Below are 27,693 nucleotides of genomic sequence, written 5' to 3'. Positions count from 1 at the left end.
CTCAGAAAGAACCTCATACCAGATGGTCACTATTTATGGGGAAAATAAAGTTATCCAAAGGAGGAGAAACAACCAGAAAAGTAAGGGAGAAGTTCCAAGAAAAGTGCACTCTCTCCTCTTCTCCTCCTCTATGACTAACATTCTTCTGGTGGTCTTTGAAGACACAATAGACTCATCTGTTACTGAAAGTGGGGGTCCGGTAAGCCAATAAAGAGGCAAGGTTGGTGGAAAGGAAAGTTTGCTTTATTTCCAAGGCCGGCAACCTGGGTGGAGAGGGCAGACTCCTGTCCCAAGGCCCACTCCCCCCGGAACCCCGACAATCAGTGGGCAAGAGTTTTCATAGGTTAAGGGAGGGGGCTACATGCAGAAACAGCACAGTCAGCTCTGACAATCATCTTGAAATTGGTCATGCGGTGGTCTGATCAGCATCATCTTGATTGTTTTAAGTGCAGTTAATCTTCAGTTCCAGGGACTGTTTGTTCCCATTTCTTTGACACCAGTTCTTGGAAATGTGGCAGCTTACATCATGGCTACGATCTGGTTGTCATGTAAACTTCTTCCACCTGGTGGGAGTTTTGGTCTCTATAAGACAGCTAAAAGGATATGGCTCAGAATATTATCTATAGCCCTTGAAGAGGATCTAAAGGTCGTTGACTATGCTTAATGACTATACTATCATTATTTAGTCTTGTTGGACTGTTTTCCTCTTTTTGCATTTTCTCACTTCTCTGATTAAACTTACTCTTTGGCTAAAGTTTTTCCACAGACAAAAGGCAGGCTGAGGACATGGGAGGCAAGGACCATAGGGTCCTGCTCTGTTTCACATCCACATCAGACAACATGATTGATGGCAGAAATTTTGTTCATCTTCCTTTGTCAACTCTAGGCAAAGTTGAATAACTTAGGAATTTAATGACAGTGGACAACTAAATCCTACATTATTCTTTACAGTATTTAACAGGCAGGAGACAAAACAGAGCACTGGTAAAGGAATCAAAATGAAGGATATAATTTACTTATTTACTGATGCCAGCTTCTGTAGCTTGCCATGGAGAAGTTTACATTGGTGAGCTTAGAACCAGGACTGGCGCAGCCTGTGGAAATTTGTCTGTACTATGACCAGTTTCTCATGTTAAAGGCATTCATCCCAAAGAAGATCACCTGGGATCCAGCCAGCAAGACACTCATGAAATACACACATATAAGTGACATGGAATTTGTTCCATGCCCTCTGAGCATCTGGGCTTTCCATCTTTTGTGTTTGTTTCCTGAGAAAAACTCTTTGCAGGGGAGATCTTTTTTTTTTTTTTTTTTTTTAGTTTTTGCAACTATTCATATGGGATGTTCTGCATCAATATTTTATGGCAGAATTCATATTTCTAATTCCTAATTCCTTAATACGTATCTAGCCTGACTTCTGTCTGTTCCATTTTTGAAGTCAGAGTTGATTCTAAAGACAAATGATACAATGTATGAATGAAGAGTATTATATGGGAATTTTGCTTAACAGGCTTATGGAGAACAAATGATCAACAAACCAGCTTTAAAAAGCTAAGTGCTAGATCATTCACATCTTATTTCTTAGTATTTTGATATTGTTTCTAAGCTGCCTGCCTGATAATATGGAAATTTAATGCTAGTTCCCAAAACCTGTCTGAAAGATTTATAGGTCATTTCTCTCTTCCAGTGGTTGTATATAGATCTCACATCATGGTCTATAGTGATCAATTACCTTAATTCCATGGTAGAGAGTACTTTAATGTAAAGATAATGGCCTCTGTGACTAAATTCATAAGAATAATTACCTTATTGAAACAAAAACATAGGAACACAAAGAGCTACCGCTCCTAAGTAAGCATGTGCCCCTTGAAATCAGGTATAGCTAAATAAAGAGAATATTTGGTGGGATAATTAAACCAAATTTCTATGTTTTAATGAAGTGATAGAAATGTAACAGGAATATTTGCTGTAGTTTACTTTATTGACATTAGGTAATCAACATCGTTTGGCAATTGTCAGGTTAATATTACCTTTCCTTTAGATTTCCTACCAGTTCTTAATCACTTTCTTATAATTGTTCTCTTTAAAAGAATTTTCTCCCCCAATCTCAAAGAAACATCCATCTATTTCTCTTGTGGTCATCTCCTACCAAGAAAACAATATTTCTCTTATTTGAACCCTTCTTCCCCAATCCCATGCTGGGAATTCTAGCCTCCTGAAGTCTCCCCACTAGCGTTGTTGTAGAATTTCTTTGTAGAAGTGGCTCATGGCTAGAATGTGTTTAGAAGTGGGTGCCAGATTCCTCTTCTTGAAGTTTCATTTGCATAGCAAGCACAGTGTGTTTATTTATTTATTTGTTTGTTTATTTGGGGGTCATGGAGTTAAAGTTCCTCTATCCCAATATATTTTGCCCCTTACTATCTCCTTATTCTACTGATGCTCAGAGGCCTTGGCAGTGTTTCATGCTTGTTCTCTCAATTGTTCTTTCAGATGCCAATGTTGCAACTGTCATTGTCTGCTCCTGCTCTGGGGATCTCTTTTTTTTTGCGGTAAGCAGGCCTCTCACTGTTGTGGCCTCTCGCGTTGCAGAGCACAGGCTCCGGACACGCAGGCTCAGTGGCCACGGCTCACGGGCAGCCGCTCCATGGCATGTGGAATCTTCCCACACCGGGACATGAACCCATGTCCCCCACATCGGCAGGCGGACTCTCAACCACTGCGCCACCAGGGAAGCCCTGGGGATCTTTTTTGAATGTCACTTAATTGCAATATTCTATCTCGATCCTCTATTCAAATCTAGAATTTTCTGGATTGCTACTCAAGACATTATCTTCTCTGCATGACCTATCACGCTCCAATGTTAAAGTGAATACTTTATACCCCATGAGTGCTTATGGGGTATAAAGTGCTGGATGTGTTTCTAGAAAGCACTATAAAGTGCACTTCTTTGAACTCTCAAAATCTTTCATGGAGTTTGGTTTAAACATCGCTTGTAGATTTTATTGTCTTTATTGAAACCCTTCCACCTTAGACTTTGCTTATGTACCATACTGAGGATGATATGATTAAAAGGCACTGGGCACTACATCACATGATCCTTTCTCCTCTTCAGCAGTTACCCACTATCATGGGACAGATGTGGAGGTCTCAATCCTTCTTCCCACAGGTTGAGTTCTTTTTTGAAAGGATCCAAAGTGACACACCAAGTCAATCCCCACTCCATCATACTCTCAGTGTGAATGCTAGTGTGAACACTGATCAGTTTTCAAGCAAAAACACCACCCACTTCAAGTCAATATTCATTCAAAAGACAGGTGTGAGGGAAACCACTCTATGCACTTCATGTAAATAGATTTTTTTTTTTTTTTTTGCTTATTTAGTTGTGTGTTTATAGAGCTGGAGAAACTGCAGTGCTGAAGCAGGGCAGGATTGGATAGGAGGTCAAGGATTTCCTTATAAGTCTGGCAGGCCCTGTTTTCTAGGGTAAGCTGAGTTGGATGATTGTGATTGGTGTTAGATTTCTGTGACACTGAGGCATTTCCCATAAGTGCAGGCTGACTTCATTTTGGTTTGTGACCTGGGGCAGGCCACTGGAGAGGCCTCCATTTGGCGTCCCAATACACAAATTAATGTTATCATCAGTATTAACACTGAAGCTAACAGCTATCCACTTCTCTCTCCTTGTGGCTCTCGTCTTATTGCCTTTCTTGTTCCTTTAGCTTCCTCCCGCCATTCTTATATTTGTTCTTTCTCATTTATCTTCTTCATTCTTTATTTATGACATTTTCTCATCATTTATTCTGCTTTCTATGGCTTTCCAGTTTTCTTCCTTTATTTTTGCAACTTGAAGAGCAGTCAAGCTGACAGGCAGAGTGAGACAAGTGATGGAGGGAAAGAAATGCTCGGGGCAGCAGGAAGATAAAGTTTTGTGTGTGTGTATGTGTGTCCACTGTGGGTTGAGGCAGGGGTGAAGATGGAGCAGGTATACAACATTTTTCCCATGTAGCAATTTACTGCTCACTTTTTTTTTTTTTTTTTTTTTTTTGGTTAGGATTTTGGTTTTTCGTTTGAGGGATTTTTTTGGTGGGAAGGGTTGGTGTTTTGTTTTGCTTTGTTTGTTTGTTTTGGTTTTAAGAAAGGTCTCCAAATGAAATTGGGTCCAAAAATAGTGAACTGTTACTCTCTCTTGAAATGCCTTCTTTTTTTTCTTTTTTCTTTTTTTTGCGGTACGCGGGCCTCTCACTGTTGTGGCCTCTCCCGTTGCGGAGCACAGGCTCCGAACGCACAGGCCCAGCAGCCATGGCTCATGGGCCCAGCCGCTCCGCAGCATGTGGGATCTTCCCAGACCGGGGCACGAACCCGTGTACCCTGCATCGGCAGGTGGACTCTCAACCACTGCGCCACAGGGAAGCCCGAAATGCCTTCTTTTTAACTATTATTATTATTGTCGTTGTTGTTCTTATTATTAAGCCAATTATTATACTCTTGTTTGAAGAACTGTCAGTAGACAAAAGTCATCTCCATCTTACACATGTAGAAGGTAGGCTCAAGGAGTTTCAGCAACTTCCCCAGTGGTACATGACTGTTGGACACAGGACTATCTGATAAAACTTCAGCATGATTTGCTTGAACTGACAATAGTATTTTATTCCTAGGCCCTTTGCATAGATCACTGGCAGCTCCGTGCCTAAACATGAGTACACATACCCTCCTAGGTATGTATTTGTATCCACATGGTTGCACCATTTTCACTGATTAAAGAACAAGATGACTGCCTCAGGCTGGAGCTGATGAGATACCTTTCTGAGTAGAGTTTGTCTAGGATACATGTAAGATCAAAAAATGCACTTGGTAAATCATTTAAAAAGAAGAATGTCAGGATGTGAATTTGCATTAAGACTGATGCATTTTCAAAAACATCGAACCAGGATAGTTGACCAGCTGGCAGAATTTGGTTCTTGTTGGTTCACTACTTTTCTTAAGAAAATACAAACATCCAGAAAGATGTAAAAGAGTTATTCCAATCAGTCTTATAGGGATTTAATATGTGTATAAGTTTTTTAATGGCTTAAGGTATAACTGTGTTGAATCCTACATTAAAAACAAAGTAATAAGATAACTTTTCTGGAAATTTTTAAAGCATCGGCTTATTAGTAAATGTGTTTAAAGTTAAAAGTACTGTTTGCTTCATTTTGGGAAATCCCTATTTTGTGAAGAAAAATATCTTTGGAGGGAATAAAAATTTCCATACTAGATAGATTGCTTGAAATTTATTTGTCAAATGCAAATAAGAAGAGAACAAAACTATATTGCTAACCAAAGTAGAATTTTTCCTCCCTTGCATTTGGGACAAGGTCAGTTAATCAGTAAATGACTTTGGCTGTGTTACAAGCACTGTTCAGTAGCACATTTCAGTTCCTATCTTCACTTCATCTGCATACTTTCAGAGCTCACTATTTCTTTACTTTTTGTTTGATGATTTCCATTATGTAGAGATAGAGTCAACAAGGAAAAAGAAGACGGAGAAATTATTATTTAAAGGTGAAAAGGTAGTAAGATAGTATCCAGTGATAAAGAAATAAGGCTGATATTATGTGGCAAAAATCATTTAAGTTCTGGAAACAAAATATACTTTGAGATATCATCTGCTCAATTCCCAGATAAAATTAAATTTAAGCAAAACAGTAAATTAAAAGTCTAACTTCTTTCCTATACTCTCCAAAATCCCAAAATATCTTTGAACTTCATTATCTCCATCTGTAATATATAATACTATTTAAAGTAATCCATATCCAGCAAGATAATATTTTTAAAATGTGACGAGCCTCACATGATAAAAATATTCACAGAAAAATTAAGGTAATAAAGATAAATATTAATGTAGCAATATCTACCAAGTTCTGCAACATTAAAATGGCTAACATAACAAAGAAGTCAGAAGAACAAAAAAGATGTGTGCATTAAAATGCTTATGCTTCCAACCTGTGGTGCAAAGCAAAATTGGAGAAAACACAGAAATAGAGAATGGAGAACTGAATAGAGAACTTACTCTAGTGGTCTATAACAGCTGTTTGACAATGTCCACCTGCTCATCTATATATTTACATATTCTTAATATCAAATGCTTTCTTCCTTTCTATCAGTATTTTTTCTTCTCTTAACTATTCAGGATGGATTGGCTGATCATTTTTTTTTTTTTTTTTTTGGCTGATCATTTTGACTGAGTTTGAGAAGGAGTAGAGTATGCAGCAAGCACAATTAACATTCATTTACATGCAAAACTAAGTAATGTGAGGAATTTAAAGTTGTATTATCCTGCAGATCATTTTTAATACCAAAACTTTTTTCATACAGAAGAAAGAGTGTTCCTGGCTCTGCAAAGTCATGAGATTCTCCTGGGGCCCAGAAATGCTGAGCCAGGGCTTCCAGACCTGATGTTTTTGTATTGAACAAAATCAGTCTTCCAAATTCCACTCATGTTTGAACTCTACCCTGTTGATTTTTCCTCTTGAAATAGCAGAAAATGACAGCTTCCTTTAGAAAGAAGAGCAGGTACCCATAAGATACCTTTGCATAGTATCATGGCCATACATATGAAACCGTCTTCACCACCACATTTGGACTAGAAGATGTTCAATTAATTACTCCACTAAAAGTTTCGGTTAAAGCAGGGAACTGTCAAACAAGGCACACAAGATGTAGAAATTTTATACCAATTTAAAACATTTAAATGTATATGCATTTGCCAATTTTGATGTGAGGCCAAGCTCTTTTCTTTGAGTAGGAGTCAAATGGTTGGTTTTCTTCTTGTCTTTTTTGCAGAAGTTGCTCCTATAATTTATCACTTTTAATTTTCATATTCAGTTTCTTTACAAATACACTTGCCAAGTAATGTAAGCTCAGAACCTTTCCAGATTCCTATGATTTGTTTTTTTTTTTTTTTTTTTTTTGGCTGTGTTGGGTCTTTGTTGCTGTGTACAGGCTTTCTCTAGTTGAGGTGAGCGGGGACTACTCTTCATTGCAGTGTGCGGGTTTCTCATTGCAGTGTCTTCTCTTGTTGTGGAGCACAGGCTCTAGGCACGTGGGCTTCAGTAGTTGTGGCACACAGCTCAGTAGTTGTGGCTCACAGGCTCTAGAGAGCAGGCTCAGTAGTTGTGGCACACAGGCTTAGTTGCTCCGTGGCATGCGGGATCTTCCCGGACCAGGGCTCAAACCCGTGTCCCCTGCATTGGCAGGCGGATTCTTAACCACTGCGCCACCAGGGAAGTCCCGTATGATTTGTTTTTAAAGTCACGTAGGTATACTGAAGTATGAGTTTTTTAAAACCAATAATTACTTTGGTCTTGCTCACATCTAATTTAATAGTAACATTATTTTATGTCCGTCCTGTACAACAAATCCTTAAACTAGTTTTCATAGAACACTCCTCTTTGTTTTTTGCCTCCATATTTGAACACTTCATATTTTATACACTACAAAATAATATTTATGAAACTGAGTTCCTCAGACCATTTGTCTATAGGTATTGGAGTGGAGTAAATGTTTTCAGATCAAATAAGTTTAAGAAATGCTAGTGTATAGTAAGTTATGCAAGTTTCTTGACTGAATAACTTTTTCATGGCATTTGCAAGAAGTCTGACTTAACATACTACGTTTGGCAACAAACACAATTTACCCAGCTGGTGGGGGCAGAAGTAATCAGGCATACAAAAAAGGAACTAGCCACAAAACTTAGGGTCCTGTGAGTAACAAACCTGTTTTATAGAGGGAAATGGAGAACGCTGGTTACCGAAGGCACTGAGGAGATAAAAGCTAGTGAAGAAACTCCCTTATATATTAGTTTTAACTATGTCAAGCCTGCAAAAATTCTATGTCCTATAGGTATATGTGTTGAAGTATATATAATTGTCCTCATCCATAAACTGCAGAGTAAATACTCCAGAATCACTCTTTCCTGGATGGCATACAACCTTCCTCAAGGTCCCATCTGTCTCTTTTATCTCTCTCTATTTTTCTGTTTCTTTTCTTTCTCTTTCATTCGTTTTTTTCACCACATTTGGCAAAGCTTTGTCTATAACTACATTTTTAATTTTTATGGTTAAGCCTTCTGGCCTTAGAGATGTTGTTTATCTTCTTGGGAGTACTCAGGGTAAAGATGTTGCTAATCTTCTAGAGAAAATACAGTAAATTTTGCTCCCAAGAGGAGCAAGAGTAGTTCCTACATGATTCTCAGCTTTCTACACAGCAGCATGTTTTGCTGATACAGAAATATGATAAATGAATTACTTAAACATGCACCTCCCTACCAAGTCATCTAAGGATAGCTTTGGTGGTGACATTTAAGCAAGTGTATGTTATGATCTGACTGTTAGATAAGACTATTTTGTGTCAGCAGATCTGAACTCTTTATATACGTACCGTACAAAATATTAATTTATAAAACTGAGTTCCTCAGATCATTTGTCCATGTTTAAAGGGGAGCAAATGTTTTTAGATCAATTAAGTTTAGAAAATGCTAGCGTATACCAAGGTATTCAAGTTGCTTGAGTGAATTACTTTTCAGAGATTTTAATATGCTGATATACATTGAGCATCTTTTATGGTCAGTATGGTGTTATACATTTCCCAAATTTACTTCATCTTCAACTCTTTTTTTTTTTCCTGGATTACCTATTACATTTTTAGGAATAAGAAAAATTTAAAGCATCCAAGCAACTGGCTAAGGAGAGAGGAGTTATGAGTGGAAGTGCCTGAACTGGTAACAAGTTATACTTTTGCGAGAGAGAAGGAAGAAGGACAAGTCAAGAATGGGGTAAAAGTTGTAAGGGAAGACTTTATGGTATTCAGAATGGTTGAGTTGGAGAAACCAAAGGAAAATTGGGTCTGAACAAAATTAAGTTGCTGCTACCTTCTTTGAAATGTGTTCTTATTTATTATTACCATGACTATGAACAAAACCAAGATTATGTGGACCTCTCCATTAAACTTGCCACTTAATTTAAAACAAGGTAGGCATGAAGAATAGTCTAATTCTCAATCATGGACAAAAAGGAGTCCAGTGAATATCAGTACTTTGCCCAGGAACAAGTGACTCTTGGATGTCAAAGAAGTATTCAATGTTTCTACTCCTTGGTTATCTCATCTGTATAATAGACACTATAAAATCTCCACTGTAGGATTATTCTGAGAATTGAATAAAGTAAAATGTGTGAAAATGCCAAGCATAGTGCTTGGCAGGCATATAGTAGGCATACGGTAAATATTACTTTTCTCTTTTGTTTACACTTACCGTGTGCCCTCACAGTTCCAACAGTGGCCTGCATTCTTAAAGGCAAAGTTAACCTTTTAATATTTACACTATCTTAATTTGCTAAGTGCAGTCACCTTGTTTTCTTCTGGTAAAAGAAATCTTTTCAGGGCCAGTTACTTCTTCTAGGGCAGTCATACTTTCTAATTTGTTTTTGGTACTAGAAATATATCATTAAAAAGTAAGAAAAATTAATGATTTACCAATCTGAGTTGCACATCAATCAAAGGCAGTTATTTATGTTGTGGAGATATGTCTTCATTTTAACTTTATTCCTTCATATTGACAAAGGAGTAGTAAGAAAGTTATAGTGATTTGTTTCTTGTCAGGATCCATTATGGGAAAACAAGGAGCAAAAAAAATAACTGACAAGAACCTTGAAACTGTAAGAACTCTCCTTCCTTACATTTCAACTACCCATCTCATAGTAGACTAGAGGTAGTAGACGTGGTAGACCATTTAATGGGTGAACAGATTTTAACTTGGTGTTTTAGAATCCTAACCATAATATAATATGTTATAGGATCAATCATGTTTGCTAAGTGATAGTTTGACTTCTTGAAAGGTGCATTTTATTTACTCAGCAAGGAAGTTGAAAAGATACATGGGAAAGTAATTAAGCCAAATAACTTACCAGTTGCTTTAACAACTTTGTTATACTACTGCTCCTTCAAGAAGTCCAGCTTGCAGCCAAGGAGTTATTTGTTTGCCAAACAGAAAGTAAATATTCATTGTAGCCTTACGGACCAGAAGAGATGGTTCATTCTGTTGGCCATATATTTACCAAACTATAAATGGCATTTGGGTTATACTGACTGAATCCTACTCTTCAGGGTGTATTTAATATATAACACTTCCATCGTGGTAGAGACTCCTGATTTAAAGTCTCTATCAACTCAGACAGCACACATAGATAACAACTGAAGCCTACTGGTCTAATTTAGAGATTATGATATTTTCTTTCCCAGGAAGTTTTGTTTCCAAATGGTCACATTGAGTGGATCTAGTGCCTTTACACTTGTACCTTCCAATGTAGGTTGATACAACATCATAGTACCCTGACTCAAATAACCTTCCAGCTTTTAACTGGCCACTCATTTTTAAGGTTGACTGAGAGAAGAAAATAAAACCTCCACGGTCTGGTAATCATGGGTGGCCCTTATTTGTAACATGTTCCCCTTGGGCTGAGTCACAAATCTGCTTTAAAAAGCTGATCAGTACTCTCTGGAACAGAATGTCAATCAGATGTGACCAGAGTTTTATAATTCGATGAAAACTTAATATTTTCAAGTTGAAATTGACCTGGGCTTTGGTGAAAGGTTTAATTGTTCTGTGCTATGTCTCAGTTTGTTGATTTTTTTCTCTAGTAAGTAGATTATTTTCATGCATGCTTTAAGAATAATCAAGTGAGGATATAACAGAGGGTTTATGGGGAAATAGTTCTTCTGATTTATTGAAAAGATCAAAAACACTGTGTTTAACTTTTTCTTAAATGAGAAATTTGTATACTTCTACACTCCATGTGATAGAGGGGAAAAAGGTCAAAGAATTTTTCTAATTAACTGAACATTTTGATCTTTGGTCAAAAGCATCTAAAATCTAAAAATCTTCTGATATATGCTGGACCTATGGCAATGCTAAGAGCACTGGTATATACTACATTTGATTTTACTGCAGCTAGTCTATTGTAACTTAAAAGTGAGCTTTTAGTTTTTGTTCTTATTAAAAACCTTGTAATTTGTTCACCTTAGGACTCATTGTATAGCCATAATATTTTGGTGTATTCTTTTCAGAATATAGTTCAATAAGTATAAAAATTTTATTAAGTTAACTCTATAAAGAGATATATTTGAAAACTTCCACTGTTAGTAATGTGAAGCTACTGCAATGTACAACTTCAAGATTTAAAACTGCTTACAGGTTGAAGCATTCTTTAAAAACCAAACCCAAACCAAGCCAAAACAAACAAAAAACCCAGGGTGTTTAAAACATCAAAACTACCCTAGGACCTTTTTAAAAATACAAATTTCTGTCTCGGGCTTCCCTGGTGGTGCAGTGGTTGAGCGTCCGCCTGCCAATGCAGGGGACACAGGTTCGTGCCCCAGTCTGGGAAGATCCCACATACCGCGGAGCGGCTGGGCCTGTGAGCCATGGCCGCTGAGCCTGTGCGTCCGGAGCCTGTGCAACGGGAGAGGCCCCAGTAGTGAGAGGCCCGCGTACCACAAAAAAAAAAAAAAAAAAAAAAAAAATTTCTGTCTCATCCTCAAAGATTCTGATTCACTTAATCTGGATTAGACCCAGTTATCCCAGTTGTTTAAAACCCTCCCAGATGATTTTTATATGTCTCTAGTCATCAGTACAGTATAATGACTGCATAAAAAGCAATGTTTTCTAAGGCATATGCCATAAAACACAAATCCCTTGAGATGACTTGCAAAGAAAAATTTCTATAGGTAAGTATGTAAGGGATCCCCTGCATATTATCCTTTCTTGGAGTTTTCGTAGAACATTTTTAAATGTTGAGACAGAGAAGTTCTGCAGAAATTAAATCTATTTAATTTAGTGTAACCTGTAGCTTCTCAGATGGATTTGATCCTGGATAACTTATTTTTTCTGTCAGTGGTGTTTTTATTTTATATTTTTATTAAAGTATAGTTGATTTACAATGTTGTATTAGTTTCAGGTATACAGCAAAGTGATTCAGTTATAAATATATATATATATTTTTTAAGATTCTTTTCCTTTATAGGTTATTACAAAATATTGAGTATAGAGCTAGATGGTTAAACCTATTTTCTCCAGAATGTCCTTTGAGAAATGCTACTAAATAAAATTTGACAAGATCCAAATTGTTATTTACATCAGTACTGCTTTTTTTTTTTTTTTTTTTTTTTGTGGTATGCGGGCCTCTCACTGTTGTGGCCTCTCCCTTTGCGGAGCACAGGCTCCGGACGTGCAGGCTCAGCAGCCATGGCTCACAGGCCCAGCCGCTCCGCAGCATGTGGGATCTTCCCGGACCGGGGCACGAACCCGCGTCCCCTGAATCAGCAGGCGGACTCTCAACCACTGCGCCACCAGGGAAGCCCCAGTACTGCTTTTTAATGCAATATGATTATGATGTCTTTGAGAATGTGCAATATTCAAAGCTATTGAGAATTATTTTACCTTTGTTTAGACCTATGAATGGAATATTTCTATTACCTAAATGGCATCTAAAAATTAAATACTAAAGAGTCACTCTATTTTTATATGATTTATTTTCTGATTGCATGAAACGATCAAAAAGAAAGCAAATAAATAAATAAGTACATATAAGTGGTTTGTTTCAGTGGCTTAGGTGGCCATTCCTTGAACAGAATAATGGTTCTGTGAAGCTAAACTACTAAAAAAGTGCTCTTGTCACCATATTATTAAATATCTGCTGAATTGAAGTTTGGAAGCAAAACACATATTGTTGGTGAGTGCTCCTTGTCACATCACAAGACTTTAAAAGTAGACTGGTAAAGAACAAATTACAAATGCTTAACTCTTGCCTTTAATTGGAGGATCAGATCTAAAATTATGGTTAGGGCTCAGGTGACAGAGAATTTGTCAAAATTAGTTACTTGAGTATTTTAATTTAGTGTAACATGCTCAGAAGAAGTTTGAATTATATTTAATGTGTACTTGTCTTCCACTAGGAAAAAGTATTAAAGAAGTTTTGGGTTTGGAGGTGGAGATACAGTCACAATTCTAAGAAAGGAAGCATTTCCATAGCATTGAAAGATGTTATCAAACAAGGAGAACAATGAATCATTAGTTTTACTCTCCAGAAAAGGGGAGAAAAGAGGGTGATTTGTTAATCAGCATCTCTTCAGGTCACATGGGCCAGTCACTAAGCTAAGCACATTGTGTACATTATCTCATTTAAGTAGAAGAAAATTTTTTTAATCCTCTTATATCTTCAGAAAACATAATCTGTTGTTTAGAGTTTTAAAAACAAGTTGTGGTAATGGACTTATGTACTGTATCCATATTCACACTGTACACTTCCTTTTTCCATTCTTCCTTCATCTGCCCCGTCATCTGTTGTTCCAATTTTTTCTTCCCTTTTAGAAAATGACTCTGTGCTTTTTACCCAGTGAATTTAATTGAAAATGTTAAGCAAGTAGATGAAGAGCCCTGCTTTCATGTGTTTTGTATGAGGAGAGGCTTCCCTTGTGTTTGGTTTCCACTGAACATCAGTCTTACCTGGAACATAAAGCTCATTGTTGTACCTTATTCTTAAATACATATAAAGAACATTCTACTTTATAATGATAGCAGGACTGTCAAAAGCAGTTAATTTCCCCCTCACATTTAGTGAAGCAAAGAAAAATAAAACTTCATATGCCTGATTTCAAGTATGTAGATTATCTGAAATTGTGTCCATGGGTTACTTTTCACATTTAATTCACCTTGGTTGGTTTCATGATGCTGTCACCTCAGTGCCAATTAGTACACTGGACATCTGCCAAGAAGGAGCTGAAATAAGGCCATCGGCTCATTTCATCTTGGCACAAGGTCACTGCTAAGCTGTATTTAACCTGGTGCTAGAGGCCAGACACATTGTGTAGTCCAGGAGCTGTATTATATGCAGGAGCTTTAAAATAAAGAGACTATGCAGGCACTGTTTTTCTTCTTCAGTCTTCTCACAAAAGAAAGGTAGTGAAAACCCATCACAAATATTTCAGAATTATGGTAACCACTACCAGCATACAAAGTATACATTATAGATTTTTCCAGCATACTAAAACCCATCATTTATGTGAGGAAGTTGCTTGTATCACTCTCTGCTGTTTCTCAGAGTCAAATAAATGGTGACGACCATATCATTGGGAAGACAGGGAGTATCCTCACTTGGCAGAAAAGGGGGTTTAGAAAGAAGGTACTAGTTGGGGTTGATAATATTCAAACTAACAGGGCCAGGATCAGTAATAGTGATATTGGAACCTAACGCAAAAGGAAAAATCAAGAATAGTGGTCTTGCCTTTATTTTGATATTTTGTTCATGATGGACTTTTTATGTTAATTTGTTTTGGTTAAATATGTTATTAAAATATCATGTATCTTGATTACTAAGTATTTTGGTGATCCTTAAATTTTGTACCATTCTAATCTTTGCTCTGCAAACTAAAATAAGCTGAAAACTCAAAAGGTTTATGGAAAATCATAGGGAAAAAAATCACCATACTGACCCCATATTTCATATAGTAAATAATAGATATCAAAGTTTCATCATTAACAGCGTTTGAGATTTTTTAGTGCATAATATTGAACAGTAAAGTTTCCAGCATTGTTGAAAGTCAATAATAGGTTGATTCACAGCCAAAATTTCATGAGGAACGGGATAAAGGAGATGTGGCTGAGCTACATGAAATTTGTGATCTCCTGTATTTAAACAGGGGTCTTACTCAAGGCAGGTTCCCCTCACCCCAGTCCACACTATTCCTTATGAATCAGAGAGATATTTTTATTATTTATATTTTAAATGAAGGCGAAGGTTAACGTCCTGGCAAGAGGGCACATATTGGTGAAAAGGGAGACTGAATATGCAAGGAACTGATGGATTTTTTAAAATTTTCATTGTAGATGCAAAATGAAAAGAAAGTTAACTATGATTTGCAAGAAATCTTGCTTGCTCAGACATCTTACTGTGGAATAATGGCTCAGACTTGACCAAACTCTGAGCCCCTGTATTGAATTTTCAAATTACCACCTTGCTTCTTTGTAGTTGTTAATATATTCTTAGTGTTAATATGTTCCCAGGTTCTAAGAAAAAGAGAAAGCCCCCCTGTGGCCAACTTATCATTTGGTATTCCCATAGCTGACAACTTAAAAATGGATAACAAAACAAATCTGGTTTATTTTATTTACAATTATACATGTATTTAAATGTTCAATATATTTTTCTCACCTGAATCCCTTTATGAAACCTAAGTAGATCCATCACGACAAATTAAATTCAAAAAAGTATTATCTGATATTTATCAAGGATCTTGCACTTCAAACTCTTTGAAATTGACTTCATGAATGATTTCAACATTATATATTTTCTCTTTTTTATTAGCTTATGTGCAAATGAATTTCTGTCTGATACCTCGTTCCCAGCAAAAGTGTTGTGTGTGAGCAAGTATATATATGAGTGTATGTAGACATTTGTATATGTTTAAGCACTGCATTTGCCCACGATGCCCCTGCTTTTATTAGGAATAGAAAGTGGAGATTCATATACTTCTTAATTTCCTCTACTAGATGGCACACTACTTATGAACAAGAATTGTGACTTAATCATTTTTGTATCAATGGTTCTTCATTAGTTTGGTACCTGCCATGTCCTGTTGCTGAGGATGAACTCATCCAGAAAGTGATGCCTTGCTGCTACTCTCTCTGTCTCAGGAATCTTCTAATAATGAAGCAGTTATTTGCAAACAGTGAGCCTGGAAAAAGATGGCAATATACAGGAAGAGCTAAGGAAGGCTCAGGGACATGGAACCAAAGAGAAGGCTCTTGTGGGGGCTGCAGAGCTTCTCAGAGCTTAGTTGTAGGCTGGAAGAAGTCCAGAGCATGGGAAAGCCAACTCAGTCCGAGGCACCTTCACTGCAGAAGGGACATCTGAGCCAGGTCTTCAAACCCGCTGAGCTCCACATGCACTTACATTCCCTCCCCGACTACAATGCCACCTGTACTTTGAGACTGTTTATCAAAACACTTTTCAAGTTCCCCCGCTTTCAGAACATTCTTCCTGATTACATAAATCAGTATTTATTTCTTACTTTCTTAACAAATGATACCTCTTATTCTCTGTATCATAAATGATTACATCTGACTGTGCTCAGTTCATGCTTTCCTTATAATTTTCTTCCGTGTCATGCTTTGTCTCCTTAATAAGATTATAATGTCCTGGTGGAGAAAGCATATCATAAATGTGTTCTGTACTCCTCACGGTGTCTTGGCAATCCCGAAAGTATATAAAATTTAAATAGGTGTGGCATTAAATTAATTGTAAGTTTATCATTTTTTCTTTGCACTGAAGTTGCTACATATCTAGGCTTTAGAAATGAGGAGAATGTTGTGATTTAAAAGATGCAAAATACATCACTTACTTAAACTTAACTGTTTTAATCAGAGTCCCAATTGAAAAAGGTGACAAACTCAAATTAGCATAATTTGAAGAAAGTTTCTATACAAAGATATTACTTAAAAAGTGTGGATAGGCTGTGTGGGATTATAAACAATAGTGAAATAACCTGGGTCTGATAATAGTGAAGGAGCTTTTCCAGTCTGCAGTGTAAGGGGCAATGGCAGAGAGGTCTTAGTGGAACTCTGAAAAAGAGTGCCATGTAGTAAAGTCTTCTAGGGTCCAGTAGTGATTTTTGGTCAGAATACAGAGCTGACTCAAGGCAACCCGAGCTAGGGAGCCAGGGAAATAAATACCCTGATCTCACACTTCTTCCTCCGTCCTATCCCTGCCATGGCTGCCTATTGGCCCAACCCAGTGGAAAGCTATAAGGATGGGAATCCAGTACTATCATCCATGCAAGTTAGTCTCCCTGGGAGGAAGCTGGGTGGAAAAGTGCAGCGTGAATTTGAAGGGGCACGTGGAAGATATCTGGCACATTCTCTCTTAATGGAGCCTGGCCTGATACTTGGAAATTTATACCACTAAGGGTAGTACTTTCTTTTAAAAAATTAATAGTGAACACATATTTTTGAATTCAGTAAGTCAAATGCCTATATGATGCCACTCTACTTTAATTACCAAGTAATGTTACATGTGCTATCCCAGAGATACATACAAAATGCTATGGAAGTCAGGGAGGGAGGGACCAATTTTACTTGGAAAGTCAGCAGGGTTTCTCCCTGGGGTAAGATCTCTAAAGGTTCTAATGAAGAAAGGAAGAAGGAAATGCTGTACAGAGAGCACAAGGTGATTCCTGAAAGAGCAAACAGCATAGAGCAAGCATATTCTGAAGAAACCAATAGTAATGGGAAAAGAAAATTGGCCTTTGGGGTCAAACTGAAACCTGTCCAAACCCCAGCTCTTCCACTTATTAGCTATGTGATATTGGGAAATGAACAAAACCTCTCTGATGCTCAGTTTTATCATCTGTAAAACAGGCACAGTAATTCTTACCTCACAGGTTACTTTTATTGATTAAATGAGACAATGTATAAAAAACCAATAATTATGTCCAGTTGTTAGGAGTACTCTCTTTAGACACCTACTATTATTTCCAAATTCTTATTCTAGATTACAAAATAATAACCTGTTATTAGGCTGAGAAACTATAGATTAAAAGGCAAACAATCAGATAAACAACAAGAATTTACTGTATAGCACAGAGAACTATATTCAATATCTTATAATAAACTATAATGGAAAAGAATCAGAAGCTGTACACCTGAAACTAACACAATATTGTACATCAAGCAGCTCAATTTTTTTTGTGTGTGTGTGGTACGTGGGCCTCTCACTGTTGTGGCCTCTCCCGTTGCAGAGCACAGGCTCCGGACGCGCAGGCTCAGCGGACATGGCTCACGGGCCTAGCTGCTCCGCGGCATGTGGGATTTTCCCAGACTGGGGCACGAACCCGTGTCCCCTGCATCGGCAGGCAGACTCTCAACTACTGCGCCACCAGGGAAGCCCCAGTTCAATATTTTTAAAAGGGCAAACAAACAAATCATCAACAAATTAAGTTTCTAACTTGGGTTCATATGGTAACTTTTGTCTTGGGTTCTGGATCACTTGTAATAGTCGGTAAGCAATCCCACTATTTCCCATTTATGGTTGTTTTGTGCTGGCATCTAGTTTTGGTACTGAATGATTTCCCTGTTTTTGCTCACTTCTTTCTTTTTAATATGTTGTAAACCGTCACGAGGTCTTCCTCATGGGTTTCAATATGCTTGAGGTCAAACTTGTATGCATATTAAAGAGCAATAAATAATAATGTTCAGTGAATGGAGTTATATAATCCTTTAATCCTCTATTAAGTTATTCAAGAAAGATCTTTCAACAGCTATCACAGCTAGTTCAGGCTTGCTTTCTTCACATCTTCTGAAAAGGGTCAGGTTTTTCCATTATCTAAAATATTGAGTTTGCTAACTTTGAGATGTTTTTGGACTCTACTGAAGAGAAACTCAGTGACCTTGATTTAATCTTGTTTTCTACTATAAAACATTCTTCTTCAGTAAATAACTGACTTTATATCCCTTTTCTTTTTCTCTCTTGATGTATATGTATAAACATATGTGTGTCAATCCATTCATTTTATGCCCTTGCCCCCATGTCCCACCCGCCACATAAAAGATCAGGAAAGATAGCATACATATATCTACTACCTCTTTGGTGACTTTCTTACATTATATTTGAAAAAGTATTCTATTGTTTCTCATTGGGTTTTTTTGTTTTTTCTTTTTTAGGAATCTTGCCTCTAGCTTAACAATATGTCCGTTGATCTGCCAATCTGTATTCAGAGTTTAGTCAGATTTAGATCGGTAGTTATATATGAATTAGACTACATGCCCCCAAACAGCAAGTGGTTTACTGACTTCTAATGCTACTGCAGACACCCGTGGGTATTCATTAAATGTTAATTAATAACGGTATGTTGAGTTGAATTGACTTGTGGATTCTGGCTGATTGCTCTTCAATTTAAAATTATGAGATGCACAGCATCAATCTATCAGCAGGCAGGATCAAATTTTTATTTATTGCATGTGTCTAGAAAATTGTAGAGCTTTAGGAATTCAAAGAAGTAGATATTTGTACTAGATATGAAAGATAATACATAATGGAAAAACAGAAACAATGTGAAAGGTCTGAGAGCATTTTCTAGGGGCTTTTCCTTGCCTCTGTTACTCTTTAAGTTCTCATTTGGAGTTATCCAAATTCATATAAAAGCTGGGTGGCTTTTTAAATTATAACATTTTTGTGGATAAGTGGATAATTATGAGAAGTTGAAACATTGTTTTTGTCCTGAGTGGACATTATACTTCTCTTTGCTAAGGACAATAACTATTTTATAAGGTTTTGGAAGTAGTTGCAGATTATTTTGAGAAGTAGGAAGGAATTCTTGAAATATTCTGAGTTTTTTTTAGCTTTATTATGGTTCTCTTAATATGGTTCTCATTTGTTATAAGTGATTTTTAGACATGACTCCATATTTATGTTTTCTGCCTGCAAATGGTTATGGAGAGTCATAGTTTTAAGGCAGAATTTCAGATTTTCATCCACTTGCTTACTTAATATTACCTAAAATTATAAAATTAACTTTTTAAAAAGCCCAAGAAAAATCTTTCTGTAATAATTCTGATATAATTAGCCAGACTGAATCCAATTTGGAGTAAAAAGAAAGAAGTTTAGTCTTTTAGTAAGATGGATTTGATATATTTCTGAGCATTAAAATTAATTTGTGTCCATCAAGGATTTTTTTAAAAATTGTTTAAGAGGGATGCCTTTTGTCAGGCAAACATTCCTCAATACTACTTGTATTTAAATTAATATTCCATTAATTAAAGATGTAGAACCCTAGAGTTTTCTGAGCCTTCAATCATAGTTCCAGTTTTTCTTATTTTACATATAAATCTAGTAAATTGTATGTTATGATTTAAATATAACTTTTATTTGTTTTTGGTTAAAGCTCAATAAACATGAATTTGACAAACTAGATTTCTCTAAATATTTAAACACTGTCTATCCACTAATTGAAATCACTGAATCATTTTAAACCATACAATATATTTAATTCTCATAAGTACTTCTGACACCTTCCAAGGCAGACATAGAGATCTACCAATATCTTTCCAAGTAGGTAATGAATATTTGCCAACCTATTATGTTCAAGCATTTAGATTCCATAAATATTTTTCTTTCAAAAATTCAAATATTCACTTGTATTAGTTGAATTCTGCCAACACATATGCTACTTGGTTTTAAACCATCTCTTCATCAACTGATTTACTTTGAAGTGATCCTACACCTTCCTTTAATAATAAAATTTCCTATCTGACTTATTAATCCTGAGTGTATGGTCATTATATTGATGGTATTGAAAACTGATGGTTTAACCTATCATAAGTAGTGAAAATTTCTAATTCCAGAGACTTTGAAAGGAAATTCAGCTTTTTGAAATGTGTGAGACTGAATTAAGAAGTCTTGCCTACAAGGAGTCATGTTTTAAGGAATACATCAAATGATCTATAACCAACCTCAGTGAAGTTATGTATGTGTATTCATATGTGTTTATTTTAAAAGAAATCATCCTAAAATGTGTTCATATCACCAATATGAGAACTAAAAAGAGAAAATCTGTGTTTTGTAGCCCTTCTAGCAGTGTTAACCATTCTAAATTTGGATTAAGAAGTAGATATGGAATAGTATTCTTTTTTTTTTTTTTTTTTTTGCGTTACACGGGCCTCTCACTGTTGTGGCCTCTCCCGTTGCGGAGCACAGGCTCCGGATGCGCAGGCTCAGCGGCCATGGCTCACAGGCCCAGCCGCTCCGCGGCATGTGGGATCTTCCCAGACCGGGGCACGAACCCGTGTCGCCTGCATCGGCAGGCGGACTCTCAACCACTGCGCCACCAGGGAAGCCCGGAATAGTATTCTTTATAGGAACTTCTATGTCTGTAGTCAATTTGGGAGCAACATGTGCCATTCTGAGCCTACTCCTTCTGTAGGGTCTTGGAATTATATGTAATGAGAACGGGACAATTACGTGACACTCCTAACCCCAGACATAGGGTCAGGAATTAACTGATACAACACAGAGACTCTTTTCAACATTCATTGTGGAAACAGGTTACACTTAAGGAAATCATAGAGTTAACATGTAATATATTTCTATCAATCAAGTTATGAAAATATTCCCAAGTATCCTTATCAGTGGAAGTGATAATAGTTCTGAAATACCAATGATCTTGTCAGTTTAGGTTTTTGACACATTATATAAATGTGTGCTCTGTGAAGTAGTGTGCCTTTACCTGAAAGGCTATGTTCAAATTCCAGATCCTTAAGACAAATTTTACACCTTACCCTCCCAAACATATATACATGAAAGCTCATGAAACTCAGAAAATTCATAAACTATGGGAGACAAAGCATAGTGTACAGCTGAGCTGTTCTGATTGCAAAGTTAATTTTAGCTGCTTAAGAAAACAGAATTTAAGTAAGTCAGAAAGAAAAAGACAAATACCGTATGCTAACACATATATATGGAATTTAAGGAAAAAAAATGTCATGAAGAACCTAGGGGTAAGACAGGAATAAAGACGCAGACCTACTGGAGAACGGACTTGAGGATATGGGGAGGGGGAAGGGTGAGTTTTGACAGGGCGAGAGAGAGTCATGGACATATACACACTAACAAACGTAGTAAGGTAGATAGCTAGGGGGAAGCAGCCGCAAGGCACAGGGATATTATATTAGCTCGGGGCTTTGTGACAGCCTGGAGGGGTGGGATGGGGAGAGTGGGAGGGAGGGAGACACAAGAGGGAAGACAGATGGGAACATATGTATATGTATAGCTGATTCACTTTGTTATAAAGCAGAAACTAACACACCATTGTAAAGCAATTATACCCCAATAAAGATGTTTAAAAAAAAAAAAATAAAAGAGATTATAACCTAGAAAGGAGTATAGGAAGTATGTAAAACAATATTATAAAGTATTTATGAAATTAAAATGTAACGTTAATTTTATTATAATGTAAGACAACGTTTAGTAATGTGTTTGTTGTGTACTGACTACAAACTACAAACAGAATGATGATTACAGCCACTGGCCTTAATTAATTCTCATTTTTTGGTTTAAGGGTTTTAAAATTTTCAAAATCTCATTAAAGATTAATGCAAATTTTCTGTTGACAAAATGCATTGAAATTTTGCCATTCTGATATTTTTGAAATTAACCTTTGGAAATACTTGGAAAAAATTTGATTAGCAGAGCATCCCCAAACCCTTAATTTTCAGAGAACAATGTCTCTATAATGTATGAGACAATATGAAAAAATTAAATATGATGTTGAATGTGAGGCCAATTTGTTCTCTGGCTTTATTTTGTAAATTATATGCTGTTTTATTATTGTTGTTGTTTACTAAGAGGTGATAGCATCCATAGAAACCTACAATTATTTTGCTTGTACTTCACATAACACTGGTTGTTTACCAAGTATCATTCTCCATAAAAGGGAAAAAATGTTTTTCTATCTTAGTAATTTTCCACAGATATGCTTCAGAATTTACTTTATATCTTGCAATTTATCATTAGAGTTCTACTATTAATGAAGACTCAAACTGTTTTGAAGGAAATAATGCTTAAAAAATTAAGACCTTGCAATGGTATGAGTAAAAATTGATAACCCTACTTAGAACATTTAAATATTTTTCTGTAAGCTCTAATTAAATGGGTAGTACACTAGGGCTAGCTAGTTTTGACCTGATTTGTAATTGGAAATAAGGAAACGTTTTGCCCTTGAAATTATTAACAGTATCAGAGGTGTTCACTGAAATATCCTCAGGTCTGTACCATGAATTTTGCTTGGAAACTGAACCTAAATTTCGGTGACCACAGTTTTCCTTGAGCAACTTGTTTTAAAGTTTAAGCACAAACAAGTATTTCACTGTATAGCTTTAAAATATGATACACACATCTTTATATGATACACATATAATACTTCACTTCTGATTAATTGTTTTGCTTTTTAGTTCATAATTTTGACAATTTACAATTATTTTTTTCCAAGGAAAAAAAATCTACTTAGGTGACTATTTTCAGAAATTTCCACACAAGAAATTCAGTAAAATATTTTAAAAAATATATTCGTTAAGAAAAATAGCAGTCTATTTCACTGAGAAAGTCCTAGTTACGTGACGTAGTCTGTACTTTGAGCAACGCTGGTCTCCTGTCCCAAATCTTCCCTTGGGAATGTACTCAGAGATGTATTTGGGGAAAGAGGGAGAAGAGGTTGTAGGTAAATTAGTGAGAATTCAAAACCAAACAATTTTAAGCAACACTGAGTGGAGTTAGCAATAATTGTCTTCCAGCTCACCTTGGCTTTTTATTGATTAGTGCTTTCATGACCATACAGTTCTTATCATTTGTTCTTTTCAATAATTTTTTTTTTTTTTTGCTGATAAAATAACACATGTTAGAACATCTGGAATAATGCATGCATTATAAAACAACACTTGGTTGAACATCTGGAAAATACAGAAAAGTACCAAAGGAGAGCAAAATAATTTCCAATCCTAGCATTCACAGTAATCATTGTTAAAATTATTGTGTTTTTCAACATAGTATCTTATTTATCTGACTTTTTACCTGTATGAAAATAGAGATACCATATATATAAAATTTGTATATTTCCTTGTATATAATAAAAGCTCATATTAATAAATATTTTTCAAAATCCTATTGTAGTGATTGCATCATAAGGAATATTATCCATACTCCTATAAGCAATGAGCATGTATATCTTAGCATACCATTACCAATATTTTTCCTAAATATTTAAAAATCTTTGCAAAGCTTTTCATCAAAAATATGATTATCTTTTAATTATTATTTTGTAATTATAAGAGGAGTTGAAATTTTCATATGCTAAATATTTGTATTTCTTTTTTGAATTAACTGTGCATCTACTTTAATGTAGATTTCTTTAACCTATTCTTAAATTTTACATTAAGCTTTTTCTTAATCTATTAAATTCACTAGGCTTTTCTTAATCTACTTTTTAATTTTTGCAAAAGTTAATCATGCCAGGTATTTTATTTCAGAGAATTTATTTCTGGGAAGGCAAAAATTCATATCAAATGCAAATATATAGACGATCCCAATGAAATGTACACATACTTTCAATTACATATAAACAAATAAAATTGAATGATGTGACCTACTTGGTTAACTTAAAATCACAGACGCTTGAAGTGTTAACCCTAGCGCCAAAGCATTGCTACCAACCCGAGCTAATATCTAGAAGGTGTATACAATTTACTGATACATTGTGTCTTTTAAAATGTGTGCAAATCCACCATCATCTAGAGTAGTATTAAAAAATAAAAATAACACTGCATAGATACTTATGTTCAAGCAGAAATTAAGAGTGGAAAATGTATACTGGTTATAATATATACATACCTATATACACATATATATGGATTGAAGATGACTATGATACTTTCACTCCAGTGATAATTACATCTTAAGGTTGCTTTTTATTTATTTATTTATTTTAAGGTTGCTTTTTAAAATTTCACCTTTGGAAAGAATTTTAGATTCACAAATAGGTAAATGGAACATTAAGCCCCATAAAGGACTAACAAACAGAGTGAAACTTGATCCATGTGGCTGACAGTCAATATTGAGTTTATTCATTTATCTGAATAAATGAATTTATTCATAATAATTGAATAATTTATTCAGTTATTCATTTAATAAATTGTTTTGGAGCCCCTTCAATTGCAAGGCTCAATACCAGACTCTCAGAACTGAAGTATTATGAATTAGAACAAATGGCTTCTCCAGTTAGAAATCATGTAACCTTAGTACGGAGAATTTAGTTCATATCTATATAAATGTCTCCAATTGTTTTAATCACATGCTTAGCAATGTGATTATTTCCATATATATAAAATTTGTATATTTCCTTGTATATAATAAAAGCTCATATTAATAAATATTCTTCAAAATCCTATTGTAGTGATTGCATCATAAGGAATATTATCTATACTCCTATAAGCAATGAGCATGTATATCTTAGCATACCATTACCAATATTTTTCCTAAATATTTAAAAATCTTTGCAAAGCTTTTCATCAAAAATATGATTATCTTTTAATTATTATTTTGTAATTATAAGAGGAGTTGAAATTTTCATATGCTAAATATTTGTATTTCTTTTTTGAATTAACTGTGCATCTACTTTAATGTAGATTTCTTTAACCTATTCTTAAATTTTACATTAAGCTTTTTCTTAATCTATTAAATTCACTAGGCTTTTCTTAATCTACTTTTTAATTTTTGCAAAAGTTAATCAAGTTATTATTTCCACTGAGACTCATAGAAAAAAGTTTTTCTAAATCTTCTCCCTGTCTTTTGCTAATTCACTGAGGAACCAAGATCTATATCCATGGATGAAATTCACAGATGAGAATTTCATATCTGTGATTGGCAGTCGAAGTGAGAGTCAGGGGTCAGACACACAGCATCATTGGCAGAGATAGGGAATCAAATGAAAAGTCAGGGGATAATGGCCAGTTGTGCTTATAATTCTCTTTTTTCCCTGCTTTCAGGCAGAAACACACTCCAGTGGCTGTCACTCACTCTTATTACTAGGACTGTTTCTGCTGGGGCTGGGAGTGACACAGCAGGGTATAACTGTCTGAATTGCTAAGCGTCCTCCAGGCAAAGACAATAATTAAAATATTCTGATCTCAAAATGGTAATTTTTTACAGGTGAATCAGAAAACAGAATAAATTTTAGTACTGTGTCACGCCAAGCAAAGCATCTTTTTCTTTTGTCATTTATTTATTTCTGCGACTTATATGTCATACAGCCATGCATATGCATGTTAATGTGTGGCAAATTTTCCTACATGCACAGTATACAACTTTAATGTGCATTGTTATATATCAAAGAAAGACAGCCTTCTATAAAAACTCCTGTATATGTGTATTATTGACTAATTGTTCCCAAGCACTCACTAGAATACTACACTAATTGTATGTCTCTGAGGTCAAATTAAATGTAATATGTCCTTTTTGCATTTGTAGATATGGGAGGCAGTTAAATGAGACTAAATTAATATTTACAGAATTTCTATTTTAGCCTAACATAGTGCTAGTATATTAACTTCATTTCATTAATTCTCACAAAAATTTACTAGATAGGGATTATTATTTCTAAAGCATGACTAAAGATACTGAGTTTCCAGAAGTTATGTGCTTTCCCAGAAGTTAAACAACTAATATAATATAGAATTGCGATATCAGAAGGGTTTTCTCTGATTTCCTGAGCCTATGCTTTTTCAGACATAAATTGCTTAAAGTGATGATTGACCTAGGCTAGACCTAGAGGTGTAAGAAAGTCATTGTTTCCCAAATAGTGATATGTTCTCTTTAAAGTGAGAAGGCTCATCTTGTTTATTCAAGAGATCTGTAAACATTAGGGAACTGATTTGATGGCATCCCTCACCCACGCCACCCCCAAATTCACTTGTATTGAAATGTAAAACACCAATGCTGGCTGTTCAGCTGGTTGGCTTAAAGTTATTTCACTTCTCTGACCTTGCACCTGTTCTGTTAATTTGCATCAATGCTAGAAGAGTTGTATTTCTCAACCTAGGACATTTGTATAAAATTCAGAGATCACAAACTCAAATGCCTAGAGTTTTCAGAGCTTTGTGAATGAGATTGGATGTGAAAGAATAGGAAGTGCGGGGCCTGTTGGAGGCTGCACCCTCCTCACAAAGGAGATTGTTTTTGAGCCCTTTCAGTTGCAACATGCAGTACCTGGCTCTCAGAACTGAAGGGCTGTGAATTAGAACAGTTGGCATCTGTTCTGATCCACTTAAAAACAAACAACGACAATGTCTTAAACAAACAAAATACTTCGATATGAATTAGTCTAACCCAAGGCTGCAAGTTTACAGCACTTAGTGAAAATTAAATTGTTCATAGATTATTTGAGCACCTTAGCAGTCAGTATAATGCTGAAATATTATCAGAATTCAGTTAAATAATACTTAATGGTCCATTTTCTTAATTATTCCTTCTGTGAACCACACTAGTTTTTTCAAAGAGAATGAAGCAGTGCAGTCACTGATACTTGTTTTCAGAAATGCTCCTTTAAGCATAAAAATGCTTTATAGATCTCCAGCATTTCAAAGTTGATTTTAGAAATTATAAAGGCTTGAAAGTGTATGAGTTGTTTTCGACCAGTGAGGGGGCGGGGAGCGGGGCTGATAAGAGAAACCAGCAAGCAAGGAGGTACTGCTGGGGTTTCCTAAAGCTAACCCTTAGGTGGCAGGGCCATCTGGGGTGTTAATTTGGCCGTTGAGACTGGCCAGGCTTGTGTCTTCTTCTGTGTGTTCCCCTGAAGGTATGATTTGGGTTAAGAGGCTCCCCTTCCAGGACAGAGCACAGAGGAGGACCTCTGGGGCAGATTCTCACATGTGGCTCTTTTCCCTTTCCTGGGACTCGTACTCAACCATGATGTGCCCGGTGGCCTCACTGTGTGCGCTGAGCAGACTCAGACTGTTCTGCGCTTGCTTGGAATGAAAACTCAGGCTCTGCGGACCATTTCTCCATCTTTCATTTTGTTTTTGCTATTTTTCCCTATTCAGCAGTACGGTGTGAATAGATTGGA

The 27,693-nt window shown here is 35.9% G+C and overlaps 1 protein-coding gene across 2 annotated transcripts in view; it reads left to right on the top strand.

The window, feature by feature from the left end:
* ARHGAP24 (Rho GTPase activating protein 24) overlaps positions 1 to 27,693 on the top strand; it is a 415,611-nt gene that overhangs the window by 317,978 nt on the left and 69,940 nt on the right. The window lies entirely within an intron of this gene.

The sequence above is a fragment of the Phocoena phocoena genome, chromosome 5 (assembly GCF_963924675.1).
Source record: "Phocoena phocoena chromosome 5, mPhoPho1.1, whole genome shotgun sequence".
Lineage (NCBI taxonomy): Eukaryota > Metazoa > Chordata > Mammalia > Artiodactyla > Phocoenidae > Phocoena > Phocoena phocoena.
The sequence above is the reverse complement of the archived record's forward strand: the minus strand, read 5'-3'. Positions and strand labels throughout refer to the sequence as shown.